The 11526-nt window shown below is 35.8% G+C and overlaps 1 pseudogene; it reads left to right on the top strand.

Moving 5' to 3' along the window:
* Positions 1 to 11526, top strand: part of LOC107756262 (serine/threonine-protein phosphatase with EF-hands 2-like) — a 20097-nt pseudogene that overhangs the window by 6487 nt on the left and 2084 nt on the right.

Below are 11526 nucleotides of genomic sequence, written 5' to 3'. Positions count from 1 at the left end.
GCACTTCTATGAGGCCCCCGATTTTGACCTTCCAAAATGCAGTTTAAATGCAGCTTCAAAGGGCTCTAAACGATCCCAGCCGAGAAGGGTCTTATCTAGCGAAACGATCGGTTATTTTCTAAAAAAAATAAAAATTACAATTTATATACTTTTTATCCTCAAACGCTTGTTTTGCCTAGCTCTACGTGAACTCTGTTTTCCGGTTCAAGACAGTTAGGGTATGTCGAAAAACTCCCATCTCATTTTCTCCTCCAACTTCAAAATCGTCCTTATAAGCGCGTACACTTTGCTTATTACACACACAGGGATGCGCAGCAGCAAACAAACATTTTTAAAAATGAAAAATTAAAGGATTCAAATGTAAAAGATTATTATTGTGTACATAAATATAAAAATGTCTACATGTCATAATGGATAGTCTTTGCATGTATCAGAATTACGCGCATGAGCAGATCCGTTCCCTCACTAGAGAAGCATTCAGTTTTTCCGCTTGCAAATTCCGCCATGTAAATAGCGAATCCGCCATGGCGCCAGCGCAACTGGCTTTTAAAGGGAATACAATACAATACGAAAACAGCGTGTTTCTGCTTCCTCTCAAAATAGGCATTTTTAAAATTATATAATAAATGATCTGTGGGGTATTTTGAGCTGAAACTTCACAAACACATTCTGGGGACACCTGAGACTTTTATTACATCTTGTAAAAAGGGGCATAATAGGTCACCTTTAAGGTGTCTTGATTTCATGGATATTTAAAAAATGTTGATGAAACTTATTTTTATTTGTATTTTTTTTCCAAGTGGAAAAGGCACCAATTTCATGTAATGACCCATTTATCTGTAGCGGCTAATGAAGCGGAAGTCAAGCACATTCACAAGAAATAACGTACTTCCGCGTAGCAAAATAAGGTGGATAGTCTATCCAAAACTTGCAATTTTGCAATTTTCAGAGAGATGGAAAATGAATGAATGAATGAATGGTCTACTTAATTTAACTGTGAAAACTGCGAACAGCTATAATATGATATGACAAATAATTTTCTTTCTCACTTTCTCACACAGACACAGTTATACAATTTTCTTGGTTACCTGATGGATAACTTCACTCGATCAAGCAGTGAATGTAATAGAAGCTGTTGCATATAAACACATAACATATATGTGACCCTGGACCACAAAACCAGTCTTACGTCGCTGGGGTATATTTGTAGCAATAGCCAAAAATACATTGTATGGCTCAAAATTATAGATTTTTCTTTTATGCCAAAAATCATTAGGATATTATGTAAAGATCATGTTCCATGAAGATATTTTGTAAATTTCCTACCGTAAATATATAAAAACTTAATTTTCGATTAGAAATATGCATTGCTAAGAACTTAATTTGGACAACTTTAAAGGTGATTTTCTCAATATTTTGATTTTTTTTTTGCACACTCAGATTCCAGATTTTCAAATAGTTGTATCTCGGCCAACAAATCCTTTATGTTCTACCATGTAGGAAAACTGATCTCACATATCTTCAGAGAAAACGAGGTTTGCAGAGATGCAGAGTGGGAGAGATACTTCAGCTATACCAATATCGATGTGCCAGACATTTACTCTGGCCCACGACTAACCTTTCCTTTAGATATGGATCAGGCTGCTGATCTTGTAGAGGCCTTTAAAAACAAACGAGTAGGTGCTCAATGAGGATGCATTAAATATATGTTTTAGGTATATGATAATCAGATGTCTTTAACCATGTACACTTCTGGTTTCTCCAAGCAGCAGCTTCACTCTCGTTACGTTCTTCAACTTCTTCTGGAAACATGGAAGTTGCTCAGAGTGTTGCCAAATATCAACCGAGTCTCTACATGCCATAGCAAAGAAATAACCATTTGTGGTGAGAGCAGCTGACACATCATTTAAGTTTTAGTTTTTTTTTTATTTTTATTAAAACACTATTCAATGCCCCTTCTAAATAAAATTATGGACTTTATTACAGGTGATTTACATGGGCAATTACAAGACTTGCTACTAATATTTTACAAGGTAGGTATTAAATTATGTCACACTCCGCTACAATATTGTGTTAGCCTGAAAAAGGCTGTCTTTAAGTATATCTGATCCTATGGATTTGGGGGTCTGTTTATTTTTCCAGAATGGAATGCCGTCACTGGAGAAACCCTATGTTTTCAGTGGAGACTATGTGGACCGTGGCAAAGACTCCATGGAGATTCTGCTCATATTGTTTGCTTTCCTGCTTGTGTATCCTGGAGATGTTTATCTTAATCGAGGAAACCATGAAGATCACATCATTAATCTGAGGTAATGGATATGTGCTGAACACATGTATTCACTAAGATACTCTTAAAACTTTGGACAGTACTTGTATTTTGCAGTACCCCAGCTTAGTAAGTATAAAGCTAACAACACCAATACTTTAATAAAGATGTACAACATTAAACTTGTTATTTTTTAAATAATGATATTTTTTTTGTTTATTTTTATTATTATTATTATTATTACACTGAAAAAATAAGTTAGTGTAGAAACAATTTTCACTCAGAAATTGCTAGTAAATTTCACAATTAGTTACAAAGAAACAGCAAATAACACATTGTAATAGTATTTTAATGTAAAATGTACTCCAGTAATCTTTTATTTACTTCAAAAAAATATTTTTTGAAATCATTTTTAATAAATAAAAAAATAAAAAAAGCTTAGAATGGCATTTGAATATTGTATTGGACAAAAGAGGCCCTTGGAGTCAAAAAGGTTGAGAAACACTGGTCTAGATGAGGCAGTGTACTAATATTTGTGAGGATCGTTCACAAGGTGGCACTATAATATGACAATTTACACTTTTGCTTGTAACCTCAGAACTAAGAGAGCAAGAATAAAGATTCTATTTTCATCTGAATCAAATGGTCAGACTGATTTCCCTTTTTTCTAAGAGAAAAACGTCTGTCACTTTGAATTTTGTTTTTGTGAAAACATGTCATTTTCTCTTCAAAGGTATGGCTTCACCAAAGAAGTACTGAGCAAATACAAGGTAGGTCATTAAGTAGGCCTACATCTAATGTCTGTGCACTGTAATTCCTCAGAGTTTGTTTACCATTATGAAACAGTAAGGGATTTCCTGACACTTTCTTTCCAAGAACAGCGCCTATTAACAGAAAGTGGCCTGCTCAGACTTACAGTTTAAAAGGGGAAACTCTGGTCAGTTCTCCTGCAGTTATTTTCACAGTGAATGTGGGCCAGTCCTCGGTAAAAGGATCCCTCCTGTAGCAGGCTTCAAGACCTCTTGTACTATGTCACTGGTGGCTGCTAACTAACTAGATGAGAAATGAACAAACATTTGACTGCATACACTCGACGCCATAGAAGAACCTTTTTGTCTAAATGGTTCCATAAAGAACCTTTAACATCTGAAGAAACTTTCTGCTTCACAAAAGGTTCTTTGTGGCGAAAGAAGGTTCTTCAGATTATAAAAAGGTAAGAAAGACATGGTTCTTTAAAGAACCTTTGACTGAATAGTTCTTTGTGGAACCACAAATGGTTCTTCTATGGCATCGCTTGAAGAACCTTTTAAAGCACCTTTATTTTTAAGAGTGTATATGACACCTTAGTAGGAAATTGAATGTATGGATACAGAGTCAGCTTTTTAACATTGGAATTTATATTAGCATTTTAAAGAACTTCTGGCTGTTAACTAGCTGGTAAATGAATAAACTTTTGATTGACATTTGATTAGTAGGGAATTTAATATACATTTATGAGTCATTTGTACTATGTTTATACTAGTATTCTACAAGACAATTGGGAAAACCTTTATGTATAATACATTGTAAAGGCATTCATAATGTATGTTGTAATACATTATATCTTTTCAAAAATAATTGTAAGTTAAAATGCATTATAATATTTGAAGGTTTGTTTGTCTAGTATAATGTGTTTTAATGCATGAGACTTTCTAAAGGTGTAACAATGAATAGATGAGTATTATAATGTATTTTAAAAGGGGTTACGTTTATTCATGAGATCATACAATCAATGCATTACAAGTCATAATTAATGCATTAAAACTACTTTTGTTGTTTTATATATAAAGGTTTCAAGTAAAGAAAATGCAGGTTAAGCAATAGGACAATAGGTTGATCTTTAGTAGTCAACTGTTGTTTTTTGGCAGATTTAGGGTCAGTGGCATTAATTATAGCTTTGTTAATATTTTGAAATAGATTTAATTTTATAATATTTTTTATTTTAATTTAAGTTAAAGTTTTAGTAATTAGTTGTGTGTTTTGTCATTAGTTTTTGTTTATTTTTAAATATGTCTATATAGTTTTTATTAAGTTTTAGTTTGTAGTTTTAGTTATTTTACTACTCCAACTTAAAAAAATATGCAAATCTATGCAGAATTTACATGTACTGCATAACAGTTTCGTTAATTAGCATACCCGCTTTGCTCTCCGCTTGAGTCCAGGGTAAAGCTTTGTGAATAACAGGTTAATTTCCACCTTGAGAATTTTATGGAAATGGGCCTATAGTGACAAATGTGGTCATTAGACATTAAATGAATTCCTCTCTTTGTTTCTTTGTCTCGCTCTCTTTTTTTCAAGTTGACTTTTACTCCAGCGCAGCAGCAGTTATTGCTGCAGCAGGCTCAGGCTCAGCTCTTAGCAGCAGTGGTGCAGCATTCAGCCAGCCAGCAGAGCAACACTACAGGAGCCAGCATCTCTGCCTCTGCTGCCACCCCCATCACCCAGATTCCCCTCTCCCAACACATCCAGATCTCACCTGTAAGAGAGCCACGGTTTCATTCATCCGAGTCTCTGAAATGGCCTTGTTTTATTTAATTCTATAACATTTTACATTTTAAATGTAAGATAACATTTCATTTTTAAATTTTGAAGTAAATTATCATCCAGTGGTTTAATGGTGTTGTTTATGCCTAGAACTGAATTTTCTAGTCCTGTTCTTTTCATTGTAGCAGCACTATTCAATATGATGTTGATCTTTCAATATGATGTCATTTGAATAAATTGTTTCTGTAAATGCAAAACAAATGGATTACAGATATTAGCGACTTAAAAAAAAAAAAAAAAAAAGAGTAATGTTGCTTTGGCAACTAGATGAAATAATTTTTTTTCAATTTATTTTATTTCAATTAATGTTTTTTTATTTTAAGTAATGACATTTTTATGATTATAGTTTTAATTGTAGTTAATGATAATAACTCTGCTGCAATATGATAATCCGATAATAACATCATCAGTAATGTGTTATGCTCTGTTTTTTTGCCATGTTTTTGCTCTAAGCTTCACATTATGGGGCAGTTTATTTGATGTGCATTGTTTCCTCAAATTTCTCATCTGTTTAATTACATTAAGCTGCATGGGAAGCGTATTCTCAAGTTGCTCCAGAAGATCTTCAGCTGGTTGCCTTTAGTGACAGTAATCGACCAGCGGGTGCTGATAGTCCATGGAGGAGTCTCAGACCCCACTGATCTCGCTTTGATAGCTCGAGTGGACAGACACAGAGTGAGTCGAACAAATGGTTAACATGTTGTTAAAGCATGAGCATGAACAACTCTTATTTTAATTGATGATAAAAAATGTTGTATTTCTATAGTATGTGTCTGCTCTGAGGCCTCCTAAGAAGACTCCATCACGTACTAGTTTTCAGAGATGCTCCCTTCAAGACTTCTCAAGCACCGTGGCTCAGGCACTTGAGGCGGAGTTCGAGGTTCACCGTAGACAAGCAGAGTTTAGCCTGTCCAGCTTCAGCAAGTCTCACAGCATTCTGAGCTCTGCTCTGTCGTCTGACTCTGAACCAGACTCATCAGAGTTTACTGACACCAGCAATGATGAGTGGAAACAGGTGGGCTTCCTTGACCGTTTTGTGCTATTGCACATACTGTTTGTGGTTTGACTGATTTGCAGTACTAAATGTCCTAAAACAGTGATTCTCAAACTTTTCTCTCATTATCCATAGCAATATTCGATTGCCTAATGAATTTTCCAGTTGTTTGTGATTCACTGGATAAGGATTAAGGATGCAGAGTTTTTATATTTTTATAAAACATAAAATATTTTTGCTCACAATTTCTACCTGATAAAATGTTTTTGTGCCTGGCATACACTCTTAAAAATAAAGGTTAGAAAAGTTTTTTTTTTGTTTTTTTGCTATAGAAGACAAATGTTTGGTTCTGCAAAGAACCTTTCAGTAAACAGTTCCTAAAATAACTTTTTTTTCTTAATGTGAAGAACATTTTAGTAATCTGAAGAACCTTTCACCACTGTAAAAAACCTTTTGTGGAAAGGAAAGATTTCATGGATGTTAAAGGTTCTTCATGGAAGCATAGATGCCAATAAAGAAGCTTTGTTTTTAAGAAAAAATGCATGTTTATAAAATGTATAAAAGGCCCAAAGAGTTATAAGATTTATTAATTTATATGACTTTTCCATGTGTAAAAAATAGCTTTTATAATTCTTCTATAAAAGTTTTTGAGGAGGTGAATTAAAATAAGAAATAGCTTGATTTTTCAGTTGTTTGGGCTTATTTTAATGTTTAAACTTTTTAAAATCATTTTAAGTTCATTTGAGGCCCACTAGTGGGCTCCTTGGTTAAGAACAACTGTACCAATACAATGCATGTGTAGTTTTGCACCATTAAAGGGTTAGTTCACCCAAAAATGAAATTAGCCCACAAATTACTCACCCTCAAGTCATCCTAGGTGTATATGACTTTCTTCTTTCAGACGAATCCAGTCGGAGTTATATTAAAAATTGTCTTTGATCTTTCAAGCTGTTTAATGCCACTCAGCAGGTGTTGCAGTGCATCAGTCCAAAATAAGTTAAATAAAAAGCGCCCATCCATAAAAAAGTGTCTCACACGGCTCCGGGGGGTGAACAAAGTCCTCCTGTAGCGAATCGATGCGTTTTTGTAAGAAAAATATCCATATTCAAAACGTAATAATCACTTTAATCTAGCTTGCGCTAACAGTTGCAGAAGCAGCTCCGGGAGGATGACGTATGAGCTCACTGCGCATGCCCTGGTGAGTCTCGTGAAAACCAACGTTTGTTAACAGGAGCAAAGGAAGCAAAGTTTCCTTACTTTAGCAAAGGAAAACCAGTCTCCTCTTGGCTTATATCGAAATCCTCCGACATTCTTCTTTACAAATCCTCGTTTTGTACTTCTAATAAGTGACCGTTATTTTGTTTTGATCTCTCTCCTGCGCTTTCACGTTCGTCACTTCTGAGCGGCGCATACGCAAAGCCGACCTCATACGTTTGAAGTATTGCACTTAAAGGATAAAATAAATGTTAAAATACATAAAAAGTTTAACAAAATAAAAAGGTTCTGAAAGTATATTCACAAGAAAAATGTTATCATGATACATGCTAACAGGAGACTAGTGTGATAAACTTGCTTACTAATCTGGAACATTCCTTTTAAAAGCAAAGCGAATACTTTTATATTCCCCTTTTGTAACTGTAGATCACAGCCCACCAAAATAAATGTTAAAATACACAAAGTGTAACGAAGTACAAAATTTGCCTCTAATCTGGAACGTTCCCTTTAAATGCAAAGCAAATAGTTTTACATTCTCCTCTTCTGTGCCAGCAGATTTTGGACCTGCTGTGGAGTGACCCCATGTCTCAGGATGGTTGCATTCCCAACGAGGTCCGTGGCGGAGGCTGTTATTGGGGTCCTGATGTCACAGAGGACTTTCTGAACAGACACAATCTCCAGCTCATCATCCGCTCACACGAGTGCAAACAGGACGGATACGAGTTTTGCCACAATCGTAAGGTGAGGAATGCAGAGACCTGAGTTCTCAGACACACTTTTGAGAAGAAAATAATAATGACTATGTCAGTTTGGCTAAAATTAAAGCAGAGTTCTTTTTGTTAGTTTTTAGATATGTGTCAGGCAATGACTGAATTTATATGAACATGCTCATTTAAAGGCATTACACAGTCTTACATTAACCTTCATGTACTTATGACTGCTCATGTTAATTTAAAGCAGTTTTTAGGACACTATGTCCTGTGAGTAATGTAGTAATTCTCTAGCTGAGCTCAGAGTAAAATTATTCTTCAGAGGTTGCCCTTTCATATCTCAAGGAATGCAAGTTCTCATTTACTGTACAGTATGTATTATAAGCATTATAAGCGTCTCAAATGCTTCTCCTAAAAAATTCAATTTGAGAAGAAGATAAAGAGAGATAAAGAGTTATTTATTTTAAGAACCAATTCTCTCTATTAACTAGCTGAATACTTTTATATTCCCCTTTTGTAACTGTAGATCACAGCCCACCAAAATAAATGTTAAAATACACAAAGTGTAACGAAGTACAAAATTTGCCTCTAATCTGGAACGTTCCCTTTAAATGCAAAGCAAATAGTTTTACATTCTCCTCTTCTGTGCCAGCAGATTTTGGACCTGCTGTGGAGTGACCCCATGTCTCAGGATGGTTGCATTCCCAACGAGGTCCGTGGCGGAGGCTGTTATTGGGGTCCTGATGTCACAGAGGACTTTCTGAACAGACACAATCTCCAGCTCATCATCCGCTCACACGAGTGCAAACAGGACGGATACGAGTTTTGCCACAATCGTAAGGTGAGGAATGCAGAGACCTGAGTTCTCAGACACACTTTTGAGAAGAAAATAATAATGACTATGTCAGTTTGGCTAAAATTAAAGCAGAGTTCTTTTTGTTAGTTTTTAGATATGTGTCAGGCAATGACTGAATTTATATGAACATGCTCATTTAAAGGCATTACACAGTCTTACATTAACGTTCATGTACTTATGACTGCTCATGTTAATTTAAAGCAGTTTTTAGGACACTATGTCCTGTGAGTAATGTAGTAATTCTCTAGCTGAGCTCAGAGTAAAATTATTCTTCAGAGGTTGCCCTTTCATATCTCAAGGAATGCAAGTTCTCATTTACTGTACAGTATGTATTATAAGCATTATAAGCGTCTCAAATGCTTCTCCTAAAAAATTCAATTTGAGAAGAAGATAAAGAGAGATAAAGAGTTCTTTATTTTAAGAACCAATTCTCAAACTGTGATAATGTGTGAAATGTTGAAGGTGTCTGAATAAATTTTGGTTTGACTGTATGTGTTATATAGCGAATATGTGTTCCCTGAAGTGCAACCGAGTTCTCCTTAGTATTTTTTTCCTTTCTTTTAGGAGGACATCAAGATCATTTTAATTTATCATAAAAAAATGGAAAAATCATTTACTGCATCACCTATGTTTCAGTTGTCCAAAATATAAATTTATACAGTTTAGTGCTCATGCTCTCAGTTGAAATGAGAAGAGGCTTGAAATCAGAAACAGTATTCCTTACGTCATGACTTAAGGTATAGTTCACCTTCAGCTGCTGGTCCCCATTGACTTCCAAGTATGGAAAAAAAAAACACTATGCAAGTCAATGGGGACCAGCAACTAAAGGTGAACTATCCCTTTAACAAGCGGATAGGTGGCTGGTTTTGCAGTTGTTCAAATGCCAAAGTAATGGCAATGCCTCTTATGAGCAGAAGTATTTAATAGTTTCTCTGTCTGATCTTTGACCTGACAGGACTGATCTGTTTGAATAACTGGGCGAGTGCAATCGAGCGAGTTCTTCACCTGGATCTGCCTTGGCAAGTGCTTCCTTCATCCTCAGCTAGTGTCCAGCACCACTGATGGAAAGCTGGACTACCAAGGCTGGTTCCGTGATCTCGCCCTAAAAAAGCCCAGATCCGAGGTAAAGCAGATCACTTGATCAATGTCTGCTGTGTTTGTATTGCAAAATGTTGATAAAATGACACTGCTATCCTCTGTTTTGACTACAGCACATTGAACAGACTATGCTGGAGACACTTTATAGACATCGCTCCACATTGGAGACCATTTTCAGAATAGTGGGCACCGATAATACAGGTATGAAAAATATATGCAGGTAATAATAATAACTCATTCAAGTCTTTTAGATCTTTATAGATCCTATTGTGAACGATTCGTCCATGTATATGTTTCATTTTTAATGCTTTTTTGATCTTGTAATGTTTCATCAAAAAACATAAATGTCATCTTCCAGTGAAAACAACAGACTTCTCTCTGGTGACGTATGCCAGACTTTTCCCAAACATTTATTTATTCATTTATTCCCACTTAAATTCCGCCCCTTTTTGCATTCATTTTTCAAGTCCCTGCTCTACAATTTTTCATTTTTTAATAATCTGTTAAACTCAGATATACATCACAGTATGGACGAAAAGATCAGTCGCTACTTAAGTTTTATTGTGACTTTACATAAATGGTTACTCATAAACAAATGACTAGTATTTTTTAAATATATGTTCAAAAGGACATAAACATATATATGATGACCTACAGTATATTACATATATTGTGACCTATATTTCTGAGTGAAATGGCTTCTTGAATGAGAAAAAAATGTATGGGTGTGACATGCTTTTGTCCATTGGGAATTGATTGGATCATTCTTGTTTGCTAATTCTCATTGGTTGCTGGAATGGATTATTCATCCACTGCAATATTTTATTAAAATAAGAATTGTTAATTGACCCTTTGCAAAGACCCGCCCCCCTTAGTTACTGTTGCTACGTCCGACAAGCCATGGTGCTCTCACCGCAGTGAAAAATACATCACAGATCAAAGAGGACAGATTCAGCATTATTGGCGCTTTTCCACTGCATGGTACGGCACGGTACGGCTCGGTACGGTTCACCGTACCGTGCCGAGTCGTACCACGCAGTGGAAAAGCGCCATATGATTGGTCAGCCAATCAAACTCCTGGCAAAGGGTCAATTGATTGCACAGTGATTTCCCTGTTGATGACAATTCCTGCCGAGAACAGACAAAATGTAGTTGGATGGCTTTGAATAGCACACTCCCATGGCCTGTGTTTCTGTTTCTCTCAGGTCTCATCACTTAGGGGATTAGAGGATTTCCGTCAGACTTTGAAACTGCTCAGTGCCTATCTGAAAATGGAGATCTCTGATGAGGTCATCAACGAGCTGGTTATCAGCACCGACACAAATATGAGCTGTGTCCCAATTCATAGGCTACGTCCTTCGAAGGACCCATTTGAAGGCCGATTACGTCACGGCAGCGCGACGAAGGCCGTCCCAATTCGAACGTGACTTCAAATGCGTCCTCCGTTTCTCCGGCAAATGAAGGATACATCCGATGTATCCTTCGCAGCCTACCATATCCCAGAATTCATAGCGCGCCAGTGAAGACTTTGTTTTTATTCAAACAAAGTGGGTGACGATTCTGTGGCGGCCGAAAAAAACAATGTCTTAATAATTTTCATAAGTCTTTCCTTTTGTCTTGTTTTAGGATAGTTCTGGAGAAAATGGGGCTGCTGGGATACTTAAAAAAGAAACGAATGTTGTTCTGTACATTACTTTTGTAATTTGATTAGTTATTTGTAAATGAAGTAATTTCTGTGCATTGTTTGTTTTATTTTTGTATTATAAGTTGAAACTTGTAAATAAAAGACAAGAAATAATTATAA

This window comes from Sinocyclocheilus rhinocerous, unplaced genomic scaffold, assembly GCF_001515625.1.
Source record: "Sinocyclocheilus rhinocerous isolate Xijiao unplaced genomic scaffold, SAMN03320098_v1.1 scaffold1043, whole genome shotgun sequence".
Lineage (NCBI taxonomy): Eukaryota > Metazoa > Chordata > Actinopteri > Cypriniformes > Cyprinidae > Sinocyclocheilus > Sinocyclocheilus rhinocerous.
Note: the sequence above shows the minus strand (reverse complement) of the source record. Positions and strands in the feature narration are given on the sequence as shown.